The following is a 24,875-nucleotide window of genomic DNA, read 5'->3' on the forward strand; positions in this document are numbered from 1 at the left end:
CATTTCTTCACCTGACAGAAGTTGGTCATAAATTTCACATCTCTGTCCCAACAGAAAATAGTATAGATATCTAGAAATAAGCCTGGAAATGAAAAAGAATTAAATCAGGATGGTTAGCCTAGTGAAATGATGAATAAGAAGAGGCATCATAATAAATCATACATTTAAAGACTGATTACACAAAATACTGTGTAGGATTCTACTATTCCAGAGAACCAGTCTAGAATTAGCAAATGGAAAGTGTGAGGAAGTATAAGGAAGAAATCCCAATAATATCTACTTCAGGAAATAGTGGACACCCTTTGGCCCAATTATTTAATAGATTGATATCTGCCAGAAATGCTATTAATGTATCCTGGATTGAGAAGTTCCTTTCAACTTTATGATTCAGTTTTTTTTTTCCTTTCTGTAAATCAAGGCTGCTATTGTCTCTCCTCCATGCACATATGTATATGTCCCTGTTCTTTTTGTATATATGTTTGTCTTATGTGTATTTTTTATCCATTTTGATTGTACGCCGCCCCGAGTCCTTCGGGAGAGGGTTGCGGCTAATCAAATAAAATTATTATTATTATTATTATTATTATTATTATTATTATTATTATTATTATTATTATTCAAGGGAACCTGTTTTCTTCAAAAGGCAACTGGACTGTTTTTTCCTTGAGCAAGAAGGAAGTTGTTTCTTCTTCTTCTTCTTCTTCTTCTTCTTCTTCTTCTTCTTCTTCTTCTTCTTCTTCTTCTTCTTCTTCTTCTTCTTCTTCTTCTTCTTCTTCTAGGAAAAAAAACATAGTCCAGTTGCCGTTTGAAGAAAAAAGCATCTTTGAGACAACTGTGACCTGGATGACGGAGAATCTCCACAGACAAGGCTGCTATTCATTTCTTTCCCTGTATTTGTTAACAATTAACAATCAAATACACTTAAAAATTTAGTCAAATCAAATACCCTTTACATACATACATACATACATACATACATACATACATACATACATACATACATACATACATACATACATACATACATACATACGTTGCTGTCCTGGGCAATAAATATCAATAAATATGCTTTTCCATCTCATGCAGCTGTGACGAACTTTCGGAATTCTTGCTTCAAGCTTTCATTCCTTCTTAGTTTAGTTTAGGAGCCAAGGTAATCTGCTCTAACCATTTGTACGCTTTTGACCGTATGTAAAATTCTACTATACTGTAGCCTAGTAGTCCACAATCATTCAAAATTCTGCAAATGCCAAAATGAAAATGATATCACATTTTTTTTTAGAAAAACCTTGGTTAAAGTTTGAGGTGGAATTCTCAAACCCCTTGCCAGTACAGAAAGATGCAACTTTGTCAAAATTGCAATAAGCAGTCAGTAATACATTATTGTTGAGTTAGAAAAATATTGCATCACTAATCAGATAATATTATCTAAGTGCATCTGATTCCATATAACTCTGTTTTTCTTTTCTTTCTGTTTCTTTACTTCCTTGCACTGTCTGAAGTAGTGCCAATAATACACTCCCCGGAAAAACTGCATTCTTTCCTCTGAAGTTGCTATTCAATTTCTATACTTACTGATGTTTCTCTGTAAATAAAAATTTACCTGAAATTTTTCAAGTAATAGACTTTATTTCTTATTGTTGTTGCTGGTGAAAAAAAAATACTGTACGTATATATTCACCAATCCAAAGATAAAGGGTAATTTAAAAGCCTGAATGAGCAAACAGATCTTCCTCTGGTACCAAAACCCATTAAAAATGGCTTTAATCTTCGTAAGATTTCCAAAACATGCCTCCCTAAATGACACTTATCCCATGTCCTTTCATGAGACCATTTGAGATGGCTTTCAGAAGATCAATTTGGGGCTTGTACATAGGACATAATGAAGTCTTTCCAGTAGCCTAAAACAAAATTGGTAATTTAAAATTGTAACTTCAATTTGGCTCGCGGAGTAGTTGAGAAATCAGCACAACTGACAAAATGAAAACTGTCATCAAGATACAATACGGATACAGTCTAATTCTGGACCAGTGATTTTTCAGATTTTTTATAATGGCTGAGGACATGCAGTACATTGTAGTAAGCATCATGAGAAGTCATCTAAGTTAACTAGCACGGTATAACTTAGAGAAATATCCAAAGCTGATATCAACAACTTGGAAATACCGATATTCCTAAAACTTAATCGTAAACTTGATTCTTAATGGAAAATCAGTAGATTATTCCAACAAACATTCCAGGAGATTGTGTTATGACTGGAGATTTGAATGTGATGAATGCAACTTTTTGTACAGTTTCCTCTTTTGTATGATTTTTGATATAGTGTTTGATTTATTTTAAAGATGGATTGATTTATTATATTTGAGAATTGTACCTTTTTTATTTTGCTTTGGTTTTGACTTGGTGATGTTTCTGAGTGTTTAGCTACCCAGAACCTGTGGAAATGGGTAGCAAAAAAGTGAATAACTAAATAAAGCAATTATTCGGGAAAGCCAAGCTTACATATATCAGATGAAAAAAGAGAGAGAAAACACATACTTGTGACTGCCCAACTTTCTTCTCCAAGCAATTCATGTAGGAAGAGATGTAAATTTGCTATAGTATATTAGTTAATGGTCCTTAGAACCAGCTTATCAATATATTTGAATTTAATCCAAACATTAAAAATCAGCAAAAAGTTAGATACACAAGTTGGCAAATACCCTGTGAAAATTGATTTTTTTTGTGTAGTACTACAATAAGAGAAGCACAATTTACATAGTGGTAAAGATTCATGTTCAGATAAAGAAAGATCCTCTTTTTCTAGGAAAAGTTGTGGTTTAGGCATGTCAATCAACAAGCATCTTGTCACTATCACTGGGTTCTATATAGACTGCCTACAAATGTGTGGGTTTTGTTTTTGGTGTGGTGGTATTGTTTTTGAAGATTTAGCAACACTAACTGTTAGATTCGGGCAACAAGAGACAGACTCCAGACGATAGTGACAACAACAGCTCTTTATTTAGTAGTAGTAGTGATCCAGCTTTTTATGGGGTCGAGTAGCTCCCCTTTTATAGGGATCTGGTACGCCTCCCGACCAATCAGAACAACCCCTTGTTCCCGCCCTAGTGGTGGACCTGAGTGGAGACTTACAGCGGTTGGTGGACCTACTCGGGTGGACCGTCGAAGTTCGGGTTGAGTTGGAGCGGGTGTGAGATCGGTGTGTTCTTCCTGTTCCGTTTCGCTGGTAGGGGGTGGTAGGTTTCCCTCGCTCGGAGGCTGCTCCGCTCTATCGCTGGTCTCCGGTTCCACCCCAGGCTCCCTGGCGCTGTAGTCCTCTGTGTTTGGATGATCGGGTTGTTACATTGGCTGACTTTCCCATGGAATGAAGTCTTCGTTTGCTGATCGGAGGTTGGAGTGCATTACGCGACCACGGAGTTGGTCAATGTGCCTCTTCCAGTTTCTACCGTCCTCTAGTTCCAATAAGTATGATCGAGGACCCGTGATACCAATTACCTTTGCTGGAATCCACAGCGTCCCCCCTGCATAGTTTTGGGCGTATATTGAATCCCCTATGCTAAAGTTCCGAATTTTGCTTGTGGAGTCTGGGGGTGAACCGGAACACTCCATCTAAGAGGGGAGGGGTGTTAGATATTAGCATAAACCGCTGTAAGTCTCCACTCAGGTCCGCCACTAGGGCGGGAACAAGGGGTTGTTCTGATTGGGCGGGAGGCATACCAGATCCCTATAAAAGGGGAGCTACTCGACCCCATAAAAAGCTGGATCACTACTACTACTAAATAAAGAGCTGTTGTTGTCACTATCGTCTGGAGTCTGTCTCTCGATCCCACCTTCGTCGCCAATGTTAGATTCGGGCAACGAGAGACAGACTCCAGACGATAGTGACAACAACAGCTCTTTATTTAGTAGTAGTAGTGATCCAGCTTTTTATGGGGTCGAGTAGCTCCCCTTTTATAGGGATCTGGTACGCCTCCTGACGAATCAGAACAACCCCTTGTTCCCGCCCTAGTGGCGGACCTGAGTGGAGACTTACAGCGGTTTATGCTAATATCTAACACTAACTCTTCCTGAAAATTTCAAATTGAGTTATGTCTTTTATTAGCTGTTTTGTTCACAGGCAAATAACATTAGATTCATATTCCTTCCAATATAAATGTAATATTTTTAGAGTTACAGGCATGCAGAACAACAGAAACTGCCTTAAATTTCTATCAACTTGCCTACAAAAACTAAGAAGGAAATCTCCAAAGTTTCTCATCGTTTATGAAAAGATGCCCAGAAATAAACTTGGGACTGTTAGCACCTAAACTGGACTACATTTTTTCTCTATAAGGTGACATAGTTAAAAAATGGTTATTTCACTTGAATTGTTTCTGACTTTAAACAATATGTGCTTATGAAATTTCACCCCCTTATATTTTAACCAAATTCTTTAAGAACATTTTTAGCCACAGTAATGCTATGTAAATTATTCCCACAATTGATTCTGTCATGGGAGAAAGTACAAAAAAACACCTTGTTTTAGAATTGGCTTTTTTTTAAAAAAAAAAATTGAATTAAAATGGGCCTGCTAAACAAAACCTGTATTACTACTAATATTATGGAAGCAGTAGAATATGGAAAGGTAGCTATATTAGTTATGAAGACAACAAGCTAGTAACCCACATGCGCACAAGTAGATGTTGCGCATTATCTAATGATCATTTGAGGACAAGGAAAACATGACAAATACGATCAACCATTGTAGGTAGCAAGCTTTTTGCCATTATTAAATAACAGAAGTTGAATGTGTTATCCAGCAATTCAGTCACAACTCCCTGAGGAAATCCCCCATTACTAATCTGTGAACATAGATTTTCAGTGTTCGGTTCAAGTGGCCATTAGTAACATTTTAAGTATGTCTGGTTTGAAGTATTTTCATCAGAATTATACTAGCAGCACTTGCTGCCTTTCAGCCTGATTCTTTGCTCTTCTGAGATTTCATCTTCATCTTTAGCATTGTTTGGAACTGGGCCATGTGACTAGCCAGTAAAAGTGCGCATAACTTGCCTAGACTGCGGGCCGGTTCCCCTTTGCCCCCTGACAGGCCACCAAGCCTTAAAGGTTGGGGACCGCTGGTATAGAGTATGTGTAGTAGTTATGTTAAAGCAGGATGTAGGATCTTTTTCACTGTGAAAGTTTCCAATTAAAAGATTCAGTGGCATCAGGAAAATGTAATTTATCATACTGAGGTGGGCTGAGGTCTAAAAAGACCTGCTGGGAAATGTTCATAGTGTCAGGCCTGAAAGCCATCTTTTACATTGGGCCTTCAGGCCTGCCACATGTTGAACTGTGAGAAAATGGGAGGGGAGATTATATGGAGTGTGGGAGATATATAGTCTAAATAACATTCGTTTTTCAGAGAGTCAGGGACATCTTGCCCTGCAGTTGCGGTGGTATGGCCGGGAGGTACCACAAGTTTTGGATGGTGTCTGATTGGGCCATGTGATGGACATGTGGGTGCTGGGGAGGTACTTGAGCTTTCACGTGGGTGGGAAAAACCTGGAAACTTTCAGATTCGGGTTTTCCCAGGTATGCCAATATGACATCTCTAATAAAATGGAACTTTGAGAAAACTCAAGCTTCGGAGTCTTCTTTCATCGGTGACACATGGCCTATGAATTACTCCCCTCTGTAAGAAGAGACACCATTTACAGAACGATATTGACAATTGGAGCAGAACGTCATTGAATAAATAGATTGAATCCAGTGAGTTAAGGACTTTGTAAATTTTGAATGATTAAGAGCATTCTTAATTGAATTATTCAGAAATAAGTTTTCCGTTTTCTGTTAGAGCAATTTAAAGGACAATATAGCAAAAAATGTCTAGTATGAAACTCCACCCAAACCTCTTTAGCCAGGTAACACATATACAGAAAAGATTAGACTTGCATCTTGATAATACTGAAAAATAAAGGCAGAGTTATAAAAGTAGATGTAGAGATATATAGACATAGGCACATGAATGCACACATACACACACACACACACACACACACGGTTTGTTTCCTCTCAATATGGTGTTACTATTGCAATAGTAGACCAGGGGTGTCAAACTCAAAGTCTGCAGGCCATTTCCAGCCTGTGGAGTGCTTAGAACTGGCCCACAGGACTGCCCTGCAAACAGCGAAGGACTGGCCGGTGGTGCCTCAGTCAGCCTCCCAAGCTCCATTTTCACTGGCAGAAGGTTGCAGGAAGCCATCACAACTGAAAATGGAACTTGGGAGCCTGTTTTCACTGACAGAGAACCGCAGGCATCCATGACACGAGAGATGTTGAGTTGGCCCCATCCACCCTATCCACACCCAACCCGGCCCCCAAGATCAAACCCAACCCTGATGTGGCCCTCAATGAAATCGAGTTTGACATCCCTGCAATAGACAGTAACATGAATACTGAAGGTAGTTTGTCAGTCCAAAACAGGCAGTTTAGAATCCTGGCTACATTTTATTATCGTGTCCCTGAATAAGAGTTCATAGATGGAAGCAGCCAAGCTGAGTTGACATTTGCAACAATCCAGAGGTTACAAGAGGAGAACTGAGAGTATTGTGGAAATAATTTTACCTTTAAATGCCTTGATTTTTTTTTTTAACCCAGCAAAGAAATTACGTGCACAGGAATTTTAGGCTTTGCTCTCTTCCAAAGCATGTTTTCCATCAAAATCTTTTCAAAGGAAGGAAGTGAAAGACTACGAAGACATGCCATCGGATCTGTCTCTTTTGAACCATTTGGCCTTGCCTTCTTCCTGTTGACAATGAAAGAAGAGGGAACAGAACAGTTTGACTAGAAATCAAAAAAGCTGTCAGCAGCAGCCACTGTCCATATTCATGTTTAGTTTTACTGCTTATCATTTGTTTGTTTGCTTTAGCAAAAAGATACCCTGTGTATAGAGCTGGAGAGAGTTATTTCAATTCAAAAAGGTAGAATCATCCTAGCAATTGGGAAAAAAAACAGTTTTGCAGTTACTTACTCTACCCAGCATTTCATGCTGATACCTCTGAACATTATTGGCCCCCAATTTGCCCTTGTAATATGATCGCATGAAAACCCCAAAATTGAGAGGTTCCATCAGAGGCTTAATTCTGATTCTCCTATAATCTGACTTGGATGCTCCTTATCTTTAGCCTTGTCCCCTCCCTAATTTCAGCCAATGCCGTCTCATGTGCTTCTGAAGCATGAACCCTAGCTTCACGTAGTTTTTAATTTCACCAAAGCTTTCATTTATTATTATTACTGGTTTATTAAATTTTAATCCAGTTGTCTTTTATAGCTTTTTTTTTCAACTATGCTATAGTATTTTCATCCCAATGACCTATTTCATAACCTATATTTTGAGGGCTTGATGTCTAGGTGTAAAAGGAAGATGAAGGGGAGGGAAAGGAAGAAGAAATAGATGTGCTTGTGTGACTGTAATAGTAGATTTGCTGTTCACAATGACACCAAATAAAGGCATATATAAGAATTACCTTTCCCTCGAGCAGGACACAATGTGGAAAACAAACTCATTTTCATGAGCTTTAAGAAAAGAGAGAGAGAAATCACAAAAGGAAAAAAAAGAAAACCTACTTCTGCGAGCTGAGCAAACTAGCTGCAGAAAGGCCATTAAAAAAAGAAGGTGGTAAGAATAGCTGGAACCAAAAGGAAAGAAAACTATTTAAAATAATTAGAGATGGAAACTGCAAGTGTAAATAAGGATGCCTGACAGAAATACTCACAACATGATTGGATTGGATTGGACTGGTTACTAGTTTTTCTGCTTTTTCCCATGCAGCAGTTTTTTTTTTATTTTTCCCAGGTTTAAGGCGGACAAAGCTTCCCAGTCTAATCTGTGAAGTTAGTTGTGAATGGAGTGGAGTGGAGTATGGTGGGGTGGGGTGGGGTTGTTCTGACCTACGCTTCCCAAGATCATGAAGCAGACTCCTCGTCCCGATAAAACCTCTTTTATTTAGGTTAAAGGGAATTCATCTCCAGCAAAGTCCTGGCAAACAGTCTTTCATGAGATTTCACAACTACGTGCCTTTATCAGACTTGGAGAGCTGCCAGCTGATATCTTCCAAACGCCACTCTTTAGCAGCAATTACTTGACAAGAAGTCAGGAACAGATCTTCACCCTAATGAATTGAACTAATTGTCTCCTGCAAACTCCCTCCCCTTTTGTTTCTCTTTATTCCCTATGGGAGGAGCCATTCACCATCCACCTGTGCCTCTACTCTTGAGTCAGCCCTTGTTCCTTAGCTGTTCCCTTCTCCTGGCAGCTCTGCATGTGTGCACATTGGGAACAGGTTCCAGCTGTTCTTCTGCCCCACTGATATCTGACTCTGAAGACAGCTGATAGCTGTCGGACGACCCAAGCTCCATCTCTGCCTCCGACGCAGAGCACTCATCAGAGCCTTTCCCAGACTTCAGGACTGGCCATGTTCCTCCCCAACCTCCTCACTGTCGACTCTGCCACCAGATCCGCTGGCCACTGGCAGGCCACAAGAGGGGTGGGGTGTAGTACCTCCTCCACTTATTTTAGTAGGATAAACATAGCTTTCCTTCTTTCTTCCTTGACTGGAGAGGTGTATGTATACCTGTGTCTGCCCATGTGTGTGTGTGAGTGTGCATGAATTTTAAATGTATGTTGAAAATGGAACCCAAGAGTCAGTGTGCATTGGGTAAATTTACTGCATTATTATCTCTACTCATGGGTTTTGTAGTGCTTTAACCAAAAATAAATAAAGATTTTTTAAAAATGTATCAAGTGCACGTTAGAGCTATTGTAACACCTTTTTAACACATGGGAGGGAAATATTTTCTTTATTGGACAGTTTTTTCTTTAGTTCCATCATTTATTAGGGAGCTAAATATTTAGAAACATAGTTAGTGAGACTATTAGTCCATCCAGCTCAATAGTGTTTACACAGAATGGCACCAGTTGTAGGTTTTAGAATAGGGCTACGCCAACTACAAAGCAGACTTATGAGATCTGCTAAGAGAGACTCAAACTCACCCACAGCAGATGGCAGTACTTAATAGAGACTGCTGGAGTCCAGTTTTCTCCAGACAAAAGTGCATAGACACATTCACATAGTATGCCAACAAAAATATATGCTTCTGAAATGTGTATGCAGTATTTTAAAAAATACCTGATAATTACATGTTTTGTTGTTGTTTTTTAAATTACATCTCCCGTCCCACCAAAAATAGAGTTTAAAAAATGCTCCATTGGAAAAATTACAACAAAGGAAAAGAAATACTATCATTAAAATGTTCAGAAAAGTATTTTGAAACCCTGAAAACAAATACTTTTTTAAAAAAAAACCTCTCTTTTTGCCCATTTATAACACGCACTCGTACATATTAGCAGAATAAACTACTGATAATTTTACTGATCGTCAGGAGTTGCATGCAAAAATCAGCGAGGCAATGAGATTTCAGAAAAAAATGAAAAAGGCTCAAGGTGGAGGAGGATTGGGAAGGAAAAACCCAATGAAAAGGTTAGGTGTTTTTAACCTGCATATCCAATATGCATGTGATTTGACCCACAGCAGAGAGGAAGAATTGCCTAAACATCAAGATAAAGAGGTAGTATGCAAAGCTTGTCTGTACCTGAAGCCTTTCCTAGCATTTTCATCATCTTTAGCAACATTTTAGCATTGGCACAGTAACAACTGTATGTTGCTTTCCTAACGTACATATCCTAATCATCACTAAGGTAGGTAGCTTTGGCTTCAATTGTACAATTCAGATAATTTAGTATCACAAATTATTCCCAAGTATAAGTTTGGGAATAGGCTCCCCAGTCTCATCTGTGAAGTTACCGGTAGTTATTTCTGGAATGGAATGGAATTTATTTGTGACTCAGAACTGAAGAGATGCTCTAGGAAGATAAAGATAAAATCACACATATTTTGGATAAGGGCTTCTAGACTAAGCCACCAATCTGTTAATGCAATGATTTGAAGCCAAAATATACAGTATTCGAGTCTAGGAGGGAGTTGAATTCTTTTACTGTGTACTACACAGTTTTACGTTTTGGGAGACATGCAACTATATAAATATGATGAATGAATGAATGAATATGTGTGTGTGTGTGGTGTTACATTTTTGCTGATAAATTAATGAAGGGAGACTAGTATAGATCTATTTCAAGCTATTTAGTTCTCATCAGCTAAGGATTCCCTTGCTGGGATTCGAACTTGGGCTGCTTACATATTAGACAGTTGTATTTACCTCTAAGCCACAAGTTCTCCTCCCTTGATTAGCTGAGCCAGGGGAGAGATTAAGTATTTTTTCTTCTGTCCAAGCCCCATGTATGCATACTGCTTCAGGCGAAAGAGAAGCAGTATGCTTCCTCCCATATTTGGGCAGACCAGGTGCTTTGACAGAAGAAAAAAAAACACTTTGTAATATACGTGTGTGTGTGTGTGTGTGTGTAGTATGTGTGTGTGTGTGTATATATGTATATGTGTGTGTGTATATATATACATGCATACATACATATACATATAATATACATATATATACATGTATATATACCATTTAATCCAGTGAAATTTGACAACAGCTATTCTCTGTGTTGTTGAACTGTTAAACAGCTAACTTGTCAAATATCTTATTCAAATGTCTGATCTGTCTCTGTTCTTAAAAATTATGCATAACTCAATGTCTGTAAATTTCAGATTTTTCTGTCTGTTGATGTACGTATGTATGGTGCTTCCAAACAACAGCAGTGATCTTGTTTTCATAGTTGGAAAGTCAATTCTATAATGTTTATTATAATAAGAATAAAATAATTAAAAACATAACAAATTTTCTTATGCTAATAATACACTCCCTGTCCATTTCTCTAGCTTCAGTTAAGGTAAGATGAGATGTAACTTTTAACTCGGTGCTCTGAGCTTGTCTTTATTCTACAGAGAAAACATGGATGAAGTAAAAACATTCCTAACAATAGGTATTTTATGTATCTGAATCGTGAGAAAGCAAGGGTATATATGAGTGTGTAAATGAGAAGATTTTAATTAAACAAAATCAATTTAATTAAGGATTGGGATGGAAGAAAATCAATTGCTTTTTTTAATATGTGAGGAGGTAGTTGGGAAGTAATCATGTTAAATATTTACTTAATATAATTTAAGTTTCTTTTTGTGATCTCATTTTAATTGTTTCATGCTGCACAAGAGGAATAAACTCATCCACTTTCAAAGCAGTATACCACAGGTTATAAAAATCATTTAATCAAGACAAAAAAAAATAAAAAAAACCTATTCTCTTTACTCGTTCCTTCTCAGAAATTATTATTCATGTGTTTCACCCCACCCTCTATACATTCAGCTTGTTAAAGCTGCTTGTCTGGATTTAATGATGAAGATATGGTTCAGTTACTACACTAAAAAATGAATTGAATAGATTAATTTTTAAAGTGTAGATCACTCTCAACACTGTCTTGTCTGTACAATCCATAGCTGCTATTTATCCAAACAGTCTTAAGTGTTGCTCTATGAAACACTTTCTTTCTCTGGAAATTTCATCCAACCAAGGCAAAGATATAGAAATTTTCCCCCTTTGCTATAGTTTAGAATGCTCTTCGCAAGATTCTTGGGCTTATATTTTATGTTATAAAAAGCCTGTTTGTATAGCACTATGTTCTCAAGTCAACATTTGTTTTCTTTTTTCTATGCAACCACATACTTTGGGGGTTGAGCCCAAATATTGTTCCTCCAGTTTGGTGCCAGTTTGATATTAAGGCATCAAGCTAGAAATCAGGAGAATGTCAGTTCTAGTCCCATTTTAGGCATGAAGCCAGCTGGGTAACTTTGGGCCAGTCACTCTCTCTTAGCCCTATGATCTAGACAATGGCAGATCACCTCTGAAATCTTGCCAAGAACATTGCAGGTACTTGTCCAGGCAGACATTCGGAGTCAACATTGATTTGAAGGCATTGTCTCCTCGCAAACCTTTGCTTCTCTCTGTTAAGGGATGTGTCTTGTAGAGAGATATGGTGTTCACATTAACTGTAGTTAGAACCATCTATGGAAATCTGTTGGTTTTGCCTATATTTATCTCACTTTAATTCCATTGGACATCTGTCATCACCGGTTGAGATGAATTTGAATAAGTAATTGAATGACTTAGTAGGCTTAATACATTTTTGCTGGCCGGCGCAAAGAAATTAATGGCATTAAGCTTTTCCAATCGGTTTATCTCTATTCCAAAAGAGTTGCACATATTCCTATTTTGGCTTAACGACTGACTTTTAAACTGAGGAGAGGGTAAGTCTTTATAATACAGGGATTCTTTTTTATTATGGTTATTTTAAAAACAAGATTTCAAAGCTGCCAAGCATATTCTATGAATTACAATCTTCCCTCTAGATCTCAGAAAAATTCATGAACATCTCGCATACCATTTCCTCCTCTTGCATTAGAATTTCAGTAAATCTCTCATCTGTATTAATTTGGATGGATGACAATATGCACATACACTCATATACAGAAAAAAATGTCTGATTTCTCAAAGGCAGATTCTAATCTAAAACCAGAATCCCTCTGAAGCTGCATTCTAAAACAATACTAGTAACAGATAGAGATAAATGGGCAAAATGCAGGTGAGTCAATCAAAGATACATGGTAAATACAATTTATCACTTGGATAACTACACCACATGTGTATCTTCTCATACTGTCTACAGGGACAATTTTCATGACTCCAAAATGCTCTTCAACTGCAAACAGCTTAACAGTATATTCTCAACTTCTCCCTGGAGGCTCCTGCTATCTCTTCCAGGACCAGCTTCTAATGTTGCTCCATTTAACCCTATTACATTCTAATGAGAGCTCTCTCTTGTAGAGGACATAGCGGAAGGCAAGTGGCCCTTAACAGCAGATCAGTGGGTTGCCATTTTAACCTTGATATTTGCACATCTTTTCCTGACTTGAGTCTTTAGAAAAGCAGGATTGAAACCAGCTGAACTGGATTCATTCTGCAAGTGGCAAAGAATGGCACATTTTTACATCTGTATTTAACAGCAATTGTATTGTTAAGAGTAAGGGGAAATGGGGAGTGGGGTTTCCAACACTGTAAGCCAACACTTTAAAAAATATGATTTATTTCTAAAATGTCTATTCTACTTTTGGGCGATAAGGAACAGCCCAATGTAATCAAATAGTCAAATTAATCTGCAATGATGGAATGAAAAAGGATGGTCTCTGCATGTGGCTGAGATGGTATTTCCTGGTTTAGATTAGACATGATCAACCAGCATCTCTTCGCTTGCATGCTAATTTCTATGTCTTCTGTAAACAGTAAGTTCGGCACTCAGACAGCTGCTTACTTTTGAAAGGGGGAAAAAAAGAAGAAAAGAAAGGAATCTGAAAGAAGCAAGACCACACACTTTCACTTTTGCTCCCTCCTGCTCCATTGCAGATTAGTTCCATAGTGGTGGAAGAATTGTGTGGTTCTGCAGGGGCATTTATTAGACTGCAAGGAACTTGGGGGGGGGGAGTTTTATCTTGTAAACCATCTTACTGCTATGTCCCAAGATCCAGATCTCATCTGGATCTCATTTTTTTTTATTTGCCCAAGAGCAGGTTGGGTTTGTTCAGTAGACGAATCTGAATCCTGTCAAAACAACGGCAAGAATATCCAAATTCAGATTCATTTCCCAGGCAAGGTCCAGCACATCAGAAATTGCCTTTCAAGAAATCCAAGAAGAGTGGAGAGACAACACCCAAGATAGCTCTGTGTGAAACCGTGTCTCTAGAGTCATACGGGCAGGCTCCAGTGTTGCTTCAGCAAAATGCATATCAAATATGAGCGCTGAATAGAGCTGCAACACTATTCTGACGGGATGAAGAAATTCTCCTATAAGCATTGAGATTGTCCTCTGGAGTCAATTTTGAAGGAAATCCTGTCATTGATGCTCCTTACTATATGCAGCCTCTATGCCTTAGAACAGGGGTATCAAAATCAATTTCATTGAGGGCTGAATCAGGGTTGTGTTTGACTTTGGGCAGTGGCCAGGGTGGGTGTGACATATGGTGGGGCTGCTTGTGGTGGGCTGAGCGCGCTGCCAGAAAAAATGGAGCTCGGGATGCTGCGATGGCCTCCTGCAACCCTCTGCCAGCAAAAATGGAAGTCAGGAGGGCCGCCCCCCCCCCCCCCCCAAGCTCCATTTTCACTGCCAGAGGCACCTTGGGCCGATCCTTCACTGTTTCCAGGGCAGCCCTGTGGCCAGATCAAAGCACCCACAGATCCAGCCTTGTGTTTAACACCCCTGCCTTAGAACAATGGATACGGTAGTCCTTGGGATGGCCAGAGAACGGAAGAATTTAGAGATCTAAGAATGGAAACCTGAGCTGGAAAGTGATTGTCTCTGCCAAGATCGGGAGCACTTCCATTCACAGAAGAGTAACTCTAAAACCAATCTCACTGCTCTTGGATAGCCCAGAAAGCAAGAGCAGGCTTCCATATATATTATATTACATAGGGGATCTCTGCTCCTGACATCATCCAACCTGCAGAATCAGATTCAAGTAAGCTGTGCTACAGGCTATTAAATGTTAGGTTTTAGATCAACCTGGCATGCTTTCTGAATCACACAAAAGAAAAGGGATGAAAGGTGTTCACCTGAGGAAGGGCAGTATAACTTCTTTCCTTGGATTTAACTCAGCAGTAATTTGTATAAATAAAGAAAGCATGACTACCCTGTAGTAAATAAACAGACTGAATCATGAATTATTATTATTTTTTACTAGAACACTGTCCAACTCCCGAGAAACCTGCCAAGCCCTATAAATAAAAATAAAAGTTTAAATCTTTCCCCGGTGGTTTTTTTTCTCTCTCTCCATTATAAGTTATGATCTTTTCAGTTTGTACTAAATAATCAATATTAGTTTAAAAATGCTATTTTCTCCAGGGGATAGTGTGCTGGGTTTTTGGTAATGAAATATCATAATGTTCACCAGGTTTATATATCATATATACATTGTAAAATAAACATCTGATGGGAAATTGGATTGAATTTCTTCTCTATACAGAGTCTGAAGAATCTTCTATTGGAAGCTTAGTCTGCATTTGTTCTGTGTTATGGAGTAGAGATGTCTTGAATGTTACTTGGCTGCATTTGCATCTCCCTGAAATTACCTGAATTCTCAGTGAGTCTTCCATGCTTCCTTATCTTGGCTGCCATGAAACACAGTCATTCAAAGAAGCAAACTTAAAATTAATTGCCAGAGACAAGTGTTAATAGATTTTAATAATGCTTTATTAGAATTTATGCAAATGGGGCTGCGCTGAGAAACTAAATAAAATCCCAGTGTTATAATCATTCTTTTTTTTTTTAATCTGTTGTTTTAAAATGCAGCTAAAAGAAAAGGAGAAAAAGCAGTTTTAATTAGTGCGTTCTGACAAGATCGTTGATGGAAATGTTCTCCTTCCGAGCAGAAATAGGTGTCACAAAAATTAGCTTTAAAACTGTGAGGTTCATAATTCATTAATTAGCACTGATGTCTCTTTTCCAAGAATGGTTATTTAATACAAATATTAATCTGCAGATTTAACACTAGTATTTCTCATTTTAGCGATTACTAAGTTGGTTTTTGCAGAAATTAGACACAGAGCTCTCCAAGGGCAGCATCCCCAATCTAGTCCTGATAAGTTCAGCCTACAAGAATGGCTGGAAATTCTGAAACTATGTCCACAATATAGCTAAAACTATCAATTTTAGAAAACGCTTCCATAAAGTATCAGCTTATCATAATCCATGAGTCTGTGTTATCTAATTTTTTTAATATCACCTAATCAGAAGAAGTGGGATGCAGTGGCTCAGTGGCTAAGACACTGAGCTTGTCAATCAGAAAGGTCAGCAGTTCGGCAGTTCAAATCCCTAGCGCCACTCAGCTTCTGCCAATCTAACAGTTCGAAAGCATGTAAAAAGGCAAGTAGAAAAATAGGGACCACCTTTGGTGGGAAGGTAACAGCATTCGGTGCGCCTTTGGTGTTTAGTCATGTCAGCCACATGACCACGGAGACATATTTAGACAGCGCTGGCTCTTTGGCTTTGAAATGGAAATGAGCATCACCTCTTAGAGTTGGGAACAACTAGCACATATGTGCGAGGGGAATGTTTACCTTTACCTTCAAACTGAATAAAATTCTCATTCAACTGCACCAGCCAGTATTCCCAGTATGGATAGGATCATATTTTACATGTTTTCCATGTAATTGTTGAAGATGAGGTACCTACCAGAAAAAAAGAGGCAGCAAATCCTAATTAAACATCACAAACATGACTGAATACACAGTATTTTCAGGCCTAGACTTAATAGAACTAAGCATTCTATTCCTAGATGGATGGATCTGTCAGTTCTGCTTTTGTTCACATTCAAAAAAATTTTAAAAAAAATCCAAGTTCCTCCCATCCCACAAGGAATTTGAGGAGCCTGGTAAATTCTTAATGACATTCTTACCCATCTCTATCTTGTAAGAATCACAAAAGATATCACACATATACTTATTGAGTGCATATGTTTTCCCTACAGCATCTTGGGTGAGGGAAGCAGGACTCAGCACCCAAGAAATCAGAAAAGTTACAAAGAATGGTACCCCTTTATGCATAGCTCCACGGCTACATTTTAGACAACAGTACTAGGGTTCTAGTTCAGTATTCAGACATTTTATAAATATAAGCAGGGCTTCTCTTTCTTCAAAACATTCCATTTAAGAATTCTGATAGGAGATTTTTTTCCCCCTTCTTGAACTTCAATATGCAGTGAGCCAGCTTAGGAACGATAAAGCATTCCATTCATCCAAATCAACCAGCACCACCACCTGTCTCCCCAGGCATATCCCCCCCTCCCCAACAAAGTGTGGGGTGAATTCTGGAATATTTCTGAGAGAAATGGTGAGACTTGGCACATGTAAATTTTCCTGCCTTACTTCACCGTAACTGATTACAGCTGACAGAGAGTTAATAAAAGAGCAAAGCTAGCTGTCAGGGCATATTAGTGTGTGCAAAGGACAAGACAAAGGAATAATTCTGCCATTATTTATGGTCATTAACCAGGTAGAGTTCATTCCTACAACATCCCACCTGAGCTGGAAAAAAGGATAATCTAATCAAAGAATATTGCATTTAATTTTAAACCAGAACATTTTTTTTTGTGAATTTCAGGGTCCTGTGAAGTTATCTGATGCATGCAGCAGATGGAATGAATATTAAATAGTTTGATGTGCACATTATCATGTTATTTGCTCTTATGAAGAATATCCACTTTGTATCCATTAGAACGAGCAGTATCTAACATTAAAAAACAAATCACTTCTCAAACTCATCCTCTGGGTATTTTTCTGGCTTTGTTGAATCTCATTTATATCCCCAAACATTTTTAAAGGAAAGAACTTGGAGGAGCACATTTGACCAGAAAATTTTGCTTTTCTTAAAATTTCAGGGAACACGTAACCATCATTCCTTACACTTTTATCAATGGCTTAGGAACAGGTAGCTTTAATTCTAATTCAATCATCTAAATTCTAGATGATTTTATAACGCATTTCTTAACTATTAGGGCTGCAACCAGCCACCCACTTCCATTCTGGAGTTAAAAGGTAATGGTAAAGGTTCCCCTCACACATATGTGCTAATCATTCCCAACTCATCTCTGTTTCAAAGCCGAAAAGAGCCAGCACTGTCCGAAGATGTCTCTGTGGTCATGCTGCCAGCATGACTAAATGCCAAAGGCGCACTGTTACTTTCCCATCAAATGTGGTCCCTATTTTTCTACTTGCATTTTTACATGCTTTCGAATTGCTAGGTTGGCAGAAGCTGGGACAAGTAACGGGAGCTCACTCTGTTACACGGCACTAGGGATTTGAACTGCTAAATTGCCAACCTTTCAATCGACAAGCTCAGCGTCTTTAGCCACTGAACCACCACGTCCCTATTCTAGAATTAAGAAGCACTTAAATCTTCAGGCAAGAATTTTACAAATTTTCCAGATTTCACAAGGACCGAGCAAGTTATCTGCATGTATATTATGATCTATGAATCCTTCAAATTATAACCTTTGACTACACGTGATACACATGTGTACAGGAAACCTGGGCTGCAATCTTTTCTACTTTTCACCATGGGGGCGGGGAGGGCTAGATTTTCTGAGATTCATAAATTGACAACATTTAGAGGACTTCTTGCTCTACAGTCTGCTTGTGGGAATTCATTAACAAAAGTCTGAGTGTACAAAATAAGTTGTCAATTAAAATGTTCCACGAAATTTTAGGGAAACAAGCAATAGGGGTGTGTGTGTGTATGTGTGTGTCCTTGCAAATACAATTAGATAACCAAAAGGACTAATGACTTTGTGGGCAGACCGAGCCATGATATGTACGGAGGTTCAGACAATTTGTAAACTGGCAAGAAAGGACCAACCCAATTATGATGAGTGATGTCAGTAAAACAGGACTTCATATTCGCGAATTTCATTGAAACCCAAGTAACTGTTTTCTTATGTGCTAAAATATATCTTTTTCTACTCAGTAATCAACTGTGAAATCAAATATATATTACGGTACTTTTTTCAGTATGTTCTGCACTTGGAGAATATAATCAACTATGCTCTAATTGCATCAAGCACATTGTATCAAATATATCATCAGAATAATTAAAAATTAAGTTTTTGTGGGAATGGCTTTTTCAAATTGACCAGGCGGAAATTTTATTTTGTCATTTAGATTCTTGTTACTGATTTAACTATAGCAAGAAAAACTCACTCTGTCAGTTACTTTTTACATTTTTACAGCTGAGTCATAAACCTCTGAAAAAGGAGCAGATAATGGATTCAAATGCTTCAGCCATAACTACATAGACAGCAATCACAATAAAACTGAGGACTTCACTTTAAGAAGGGGGGAGGTGTTATATTCTGTCCTCATACACATCCATTAGCACTAGTCAGTGGAGAAATAAGTACTACAGCAATTTCTTTGAAAAATAAACATTGTTGTTAAATGATTTCAAAATCAGCATCTGGGGAGAAAAGAAGGAAAGGGGCTGAAGGAAATACTCCGAATTACTTGATGCCTCAGGAGAACTTAGTGATGCTGCTACCAAGAAAAGGGCCCTTCTCCAGTGGCACTTTCTGATTCCATATACTGAATTGAAACACCAGAGACTTAAGAAACCATCACTGTTTTTTCCACAGTGCTATAGAAGAAGCTGTGAGCTGGAAGGCTATAGATGAGGCCAAAGTCCTATTTAGTCCAACATTCTCACACAGTGGCAATTACATACTCATAGGAAATAACTGCCTATGAATTTGCACGGAAGGGAGAGCAGTTATTCCAGTGCACGGATGTCAAATTTGCATCGTCATGGCATCATCATGTGAATTGTTTTCCCCTTCACTAAACTGGGTGTGGATGTGGCCAGCGGGGGACGCATCTGGCCCATGGGCCGTGGGTTGGACAGCCCCTGGTTCCATCTACCCTGGTAGTACTAAAGCACTAACTCAAAATATGAGTGAGAGATAAAATGTAGGGTTTGTCAATCCAGAATTCCTCAGTCATATGGAATTTGACATTCCTATCTAAATCTATCAAAGGCAGGAACAAAGACGGCTTGTAGCACAAAACCAGCATTTCTGTGAAAGTAATGAGAATGGATTGTGCCTGAAACATCGAACGCTGCTAGCTACAATAAGCAGGGTTGATTACAAACATTTTGCTGCCTGCACTAAAGAAAAGATATCTCTGCCCCCTTCCTATTCTATTTATCCAAACTGGTCAGATTGACTGTTGAATTATTATTATTTTTTTAATTTTATCCTGAAGATAGACGGCGTTCTTAGATGCAGAAGTTCAGGCTGTGTGTTTTACATTTGCAGATTTGTGGATTCGTGATCAGCTGAAAAGGCACCTTCAATCTCCTTAATGTTAGGATGACTGAGTTAGTTCAGAATTCTGTAGGTATTGCAATAGACCTACTGGAAAGTTAGCATCAAACCATTGACTGATTTCAAAGTCAGTTTCTTTGGTTCCAAAAATGCTATGGAGAGTTGCATTTTATTCACATGGGGCTGTAAAATAAATTTTAAAAGCAAAGCTGTAACCCTCCATGTGTGCCATTGCAATCTTTCCTCATTTAAATACAGTGCCATAAAAATAGAAGATTATGTTTTAAAGGCTGGGTTGTCAGCAAAAATAAGGTGGCTATCTGAGCTCTCTAAGAACAGATTGCTATTTTTGCAGTAAGATGAAATAAAGGGGAGGGAGAAAACTGGCTAATAAATTATATTACAGGAGTAAAAAGAAAATAATTATGTTATCAAATTTGTTTAAAAACATCTGGAGGAAAGCAAATGTTTGTTTTTATACATATTTTTTTCTGAATTACAATATCTTAAAATAGAGCTTTGTAACTTTTGATTATTTTGATTATGCAAAATAACTTTTTGGCCCATAAACGATCTCTCTCTTGAATTAAAAATGCATTTCCTCCAATGACATCATTTACTTGAGGATAATCGAGAAGGCCCCAGAGGACTTCCCTAAAGGACAGACAACCCAAATTATTAGGTATGAGAAATGTCTGACACTGTGAGTACGCAACGAAGATGCAATGCAATTGAATTACATATTGCTGAAAACACCATGAGATATCAACTTTAGCGCTGCAGACTATTGAGAATGAAAGCGTTTGGATTTGAAGAACATAGAATATGTAGTAGAACTCATCCAACCAATACATCGTAAAAATAGGCTAGCACCATTTTCATCTTATTCATTGCTGTTTTCCTATTTGACCTATTTTAACTTCATGGATCATTCTTTAAAATTGCATCCATCTATTTGTCATTTATTTCAATTACTGGAGAGGAGAGTTTCCTTTTAAAATGATTTTGTAGTGTGTGCTAAGATTTTTCGCAGACTGGCACAACATCCAAATAATGTTTTAAAAAACAATATTGTAAGCCATTTTCAAATAAAAATATTCTTCTTCCATCTCACAAAGGTGGAAGAAACAGTATTAAAAGGGTTGTTTTTTAAGTGGACTGATTTATTCGTGTAATTCCTCAATGCACTTATTTTGAAATAAATAAATGTGGGCTGAATAGAACAAATGCTAGTCTAGAAGGGTATCTTAGAATTCAAAAAGAGCTGTGGACTAAACATTTCTAAGTAGGCTCCATACTGAGATTAAATTTCTAATTTATTCTATGTTGGGGTTGTTTTTCCAACCCAGAAATTCACTTTGGAAAAATGCTAGGTCAAAAATATATTATTATATCTGAAAGGAAGACAATTTCCTGTCGACCCTTCAAAGGAAGAGAACATAAATTATAAATTCAGGCAAAAAATCCCATGCAATGGCCAGCTCCCTCACCTTATCAACTTAAGAGTTGCCAACTCTACCTTAAGCCAATCCTCCATCTCCTTTTATATAACTGTAATTATCACAAATATTAAATCTCTGCCTGAGGCTGGTAGTGAGGTAAAGAGATTAGGCCATACACACTCCTGCATCATCGTACTGTTGATAACATACAACTGCATGCCTCCTTCGCTACACAAGCCAGTCGCTCTCTTGCCAAACTGATGCAAATGCTTGGCACACATTGAGAGATGGAGGCGAGCCATCTGGCTGCAGTTCAATCTGGACACGTTGTACTAATCAGCAGGGAGACATGCTTGGAGGACCTTATGGCATCTGTAATTGCTGTATCAAATGGCTGCACAGTCTTAGCTATTGTTTAATGGTGTGCCGATGGTAAGTCCTAGAGAGGATTCGTGAAGGAGGGTATCTGAGGAGGTGAAACCACTGAGAGTGCCAGGGGTATACGTGGCACTTATGTGCTAAAATGATCGTTTACTAGCTAATGAACTGCTCTGGATTTTGTGTAGGTGGGTTTTGGGCACAGCATTTTACTTCACAAATAAAGTGAATCGATTTACACATGAACACCATCATGTCCTCACCAACTACTATGCATTTCGTACTTAGCAGAGCTGGGCCTGAACAGATACCACTTTCTCCCTTTTCATTTGAATTTCTCAAATTGTTTGTTTGAAGCAAATGCTTTATTCTACCTTCTTGGTCTCAGAGAAAAAGTCTTTGTTTTTAGGACAATTGTCTCTTTAAAAAATAACTGCGTTATCCCTTTTTGCTTGATCTTTTCTGAAATAATCCTCTTCTCCCCCAGAGTATTTCACTGAATCTCTCCTTTTATGTCAGCCTCTATAATGGGAATAACTACCAATTGTTTGCTTTTCTTTTCCGTTTAATTCTAAGTTTCATGATTAAATTTTAAGCTGCCTTCCTACGTTTATTCTTTCAGACTAAGTTAATGTTATAGCTATTACACAATTTACATTGGCAGGGTACCATTGAGATACTCGTCGCATGAAGTTGTTGGAAGAAATGTCCTTCTAGGTTCAGTTCCAAATGGGGAGAAAGACACTGGAAACATGGAGACTGCTTGGAAAGATGGTTTAATGGTGGACAGGATCACATGGTTTGAGGTTCTGGGCAAAAAAGAGCACATAGGTGAGAGATATAGATTTATACCATAGGTGATATTTTGCTGTTTCACACAGTTCAAGCAAACCGGAAGTGGCGGCGGCAGGAGGCTCCGCCCACCTGCCCAGACATCATCACACAGGCTCCACGCGTACTCCCGGTTCTGAACCGGTAGCAAAAGTAAGAGGATTTATATCTTCTCTGGGGCCCCACCTTGGAGCTTCCTGTTCCTGTGTAAGAAATGTACTCTGATTGGTTGTCAAACTCCCATGGGGCCATGCAGGGGTAACTTTGTAGGTTGTCTTGAGTCCCAGGTTTGGTTGAATCTTGCTGGGTGATGATGTAATGAAGAGGGTTTGGGGCAATTCCTATTATGGTTGAAAGCTAATCCTACCTTTGTTGGATCTTGGGTGAGGGTATTTGCTTATGAATAGACCTAGCTATCTCTATATCTCTTAAGTGCTGACATCTGCTGAGGCTATTAAGAGTGAGTCTCCTTCCTGCCTTAAAAAAAACATGTTTCTCCATTTCTCATCCAGGGAAATATAATATTCTGACTGCACATGAAATATATTGTTCTAATATCCCAATAGGCTGGTCATCTAATGTGTGATACAAAATGCCAATCTCTCTCTTTCTCATAGCTGACATTCAAATAATATGTATGCTATGTCTTCTGTCACTGGAGCTCCACAATGGCAACTCCTTTTGTCATAAGGAACATGACTAAACTATCCATATTTAACCATTGTGTCTGCTGTTCAAGCTTTGATTATAGATTTAAATTTAAGAGTTAAGAATTTCATAACTCCTCTTTCAGCCCATGTGTTATGATAAACACATATTGGTAACCTTGTTTGTTAAGCAATTGGTTTCAATTGTGGTGCTTAATACAGCAAAATATATATGGAAGCTATTTAATCCTAGGTATAGTTTTATCAGTTTTTAAAACTTTAAAATTAAATTGGATTAACCTCAGAATGCCACATTGCAATTTATTAATTCAATTAATACATTTGCTCTGTTTTATCTGATGTTACTGCTGCCTTTAAATCTCTATATTTCTTCTAGAACTTGAATGAATTAATCAGTTCTCCAAGGTAAATAATCTTTCTTATAAAAACTGAAGTGCATAAATTAAGGTGATATTATTTGCATCAGCTTTGGAAGAAGCTTGAATATACTTCTAAAAAATAGAAGACAGTTGTAAAACTTGGTTATTTATTCATTACTCAATTTATATGGCACCCATCTTACCAGAGGCAGCTTACAATCATTCAAGTAATGTGCAATATAAACATCAGAACAATAAATAGGGATCTAGATTTAAAATTCAAATTTAAAATTCAGTTAAATAATGTGATACGTGATTAATAAAACAGAAAAAATGCTTCAGGTATATTGGATATCTCAGAAAATGTTCAGTAAAGGTTAGTTATGAACACTTTGCTACTGAAGATGAACTTCAGAGGTTGGAAGTTAAATCACAAGATTCAGCCTTGCTCTTCTATTATCATATATTCATTTGAATATCTTTAGAAAACTTTAGAAAAACAATTCCTTATTAAAGATGCATATGTTCCTCTTGGCTGTATCTTCCATACTTGAAAGTATTAAGAATTATGGATCCTTCAGGCTTGGGGATTAGCTGCAAGAAATATTGGGCAACATTGGAATATAAATCTATCATTGATTGACAACTGTCATTGCTATCATATGATGTTTGTCAACATCTGAACAAACTTGTGCTTCAGAAGGGAAAAAGAAGATTTACAAGCAATGTGGCCAAATATTCTATGACAGTGATGGTGGACCTATGGCACGCGTGCACAGGTGGCATGCAGAGCCATTTGTCAGGGTACGCGAGGCGCTGCCCTGTCAGCTGGCCAGCGTGCATGCCCATGCTGGCCAGCTGAGTTCACCCTTTTTTAAGCCATTTTTCGCCCTCCCCAGGCTCCAGAGGCTTTATAGGAGCCTGGGGAGGGCAAAAAATGCCTCCCCCCCCCGGACGCCCTCCGGAGATGTCAGGGAAGCCGGTTTGCTCGGAGGGTCGTTTTGAGTGCTCCGAAGGCGTCAGGGAAGCCTCTGGATGGTCCCTGAAGCCTTCAGAGGGCATCCGGGGGGTGGGGGAGGCTGTTTTCGCCCTCCCCGGGCTACCATAAAGCCTCTGGAGCCTGGGGAGGGCGAAAAAAGCATGTAAAAATGGGGGGAGCACCTGTAGTGCGCGCATGTGCACTGAGGGTCGTGCATTGCATTATGGGTGCGGCACGCCCACACACGACCCGCCTGCGCTCCCCCCATTTATGGCACGCGAGCCAAAAAAGGTTCGCCATCGCTG

Source organism: Natrix helvetica (assembly GCF_964273705.1).
Source record: "Natrix helvetica genome assembly, chromosome: 4".
Classification (NCBI taxonomy): Eukaryota; Metazoa; Chordata; class Lepidosauria; order Squamata; family Natricidae; genus Natrix; species Natrix helvetica.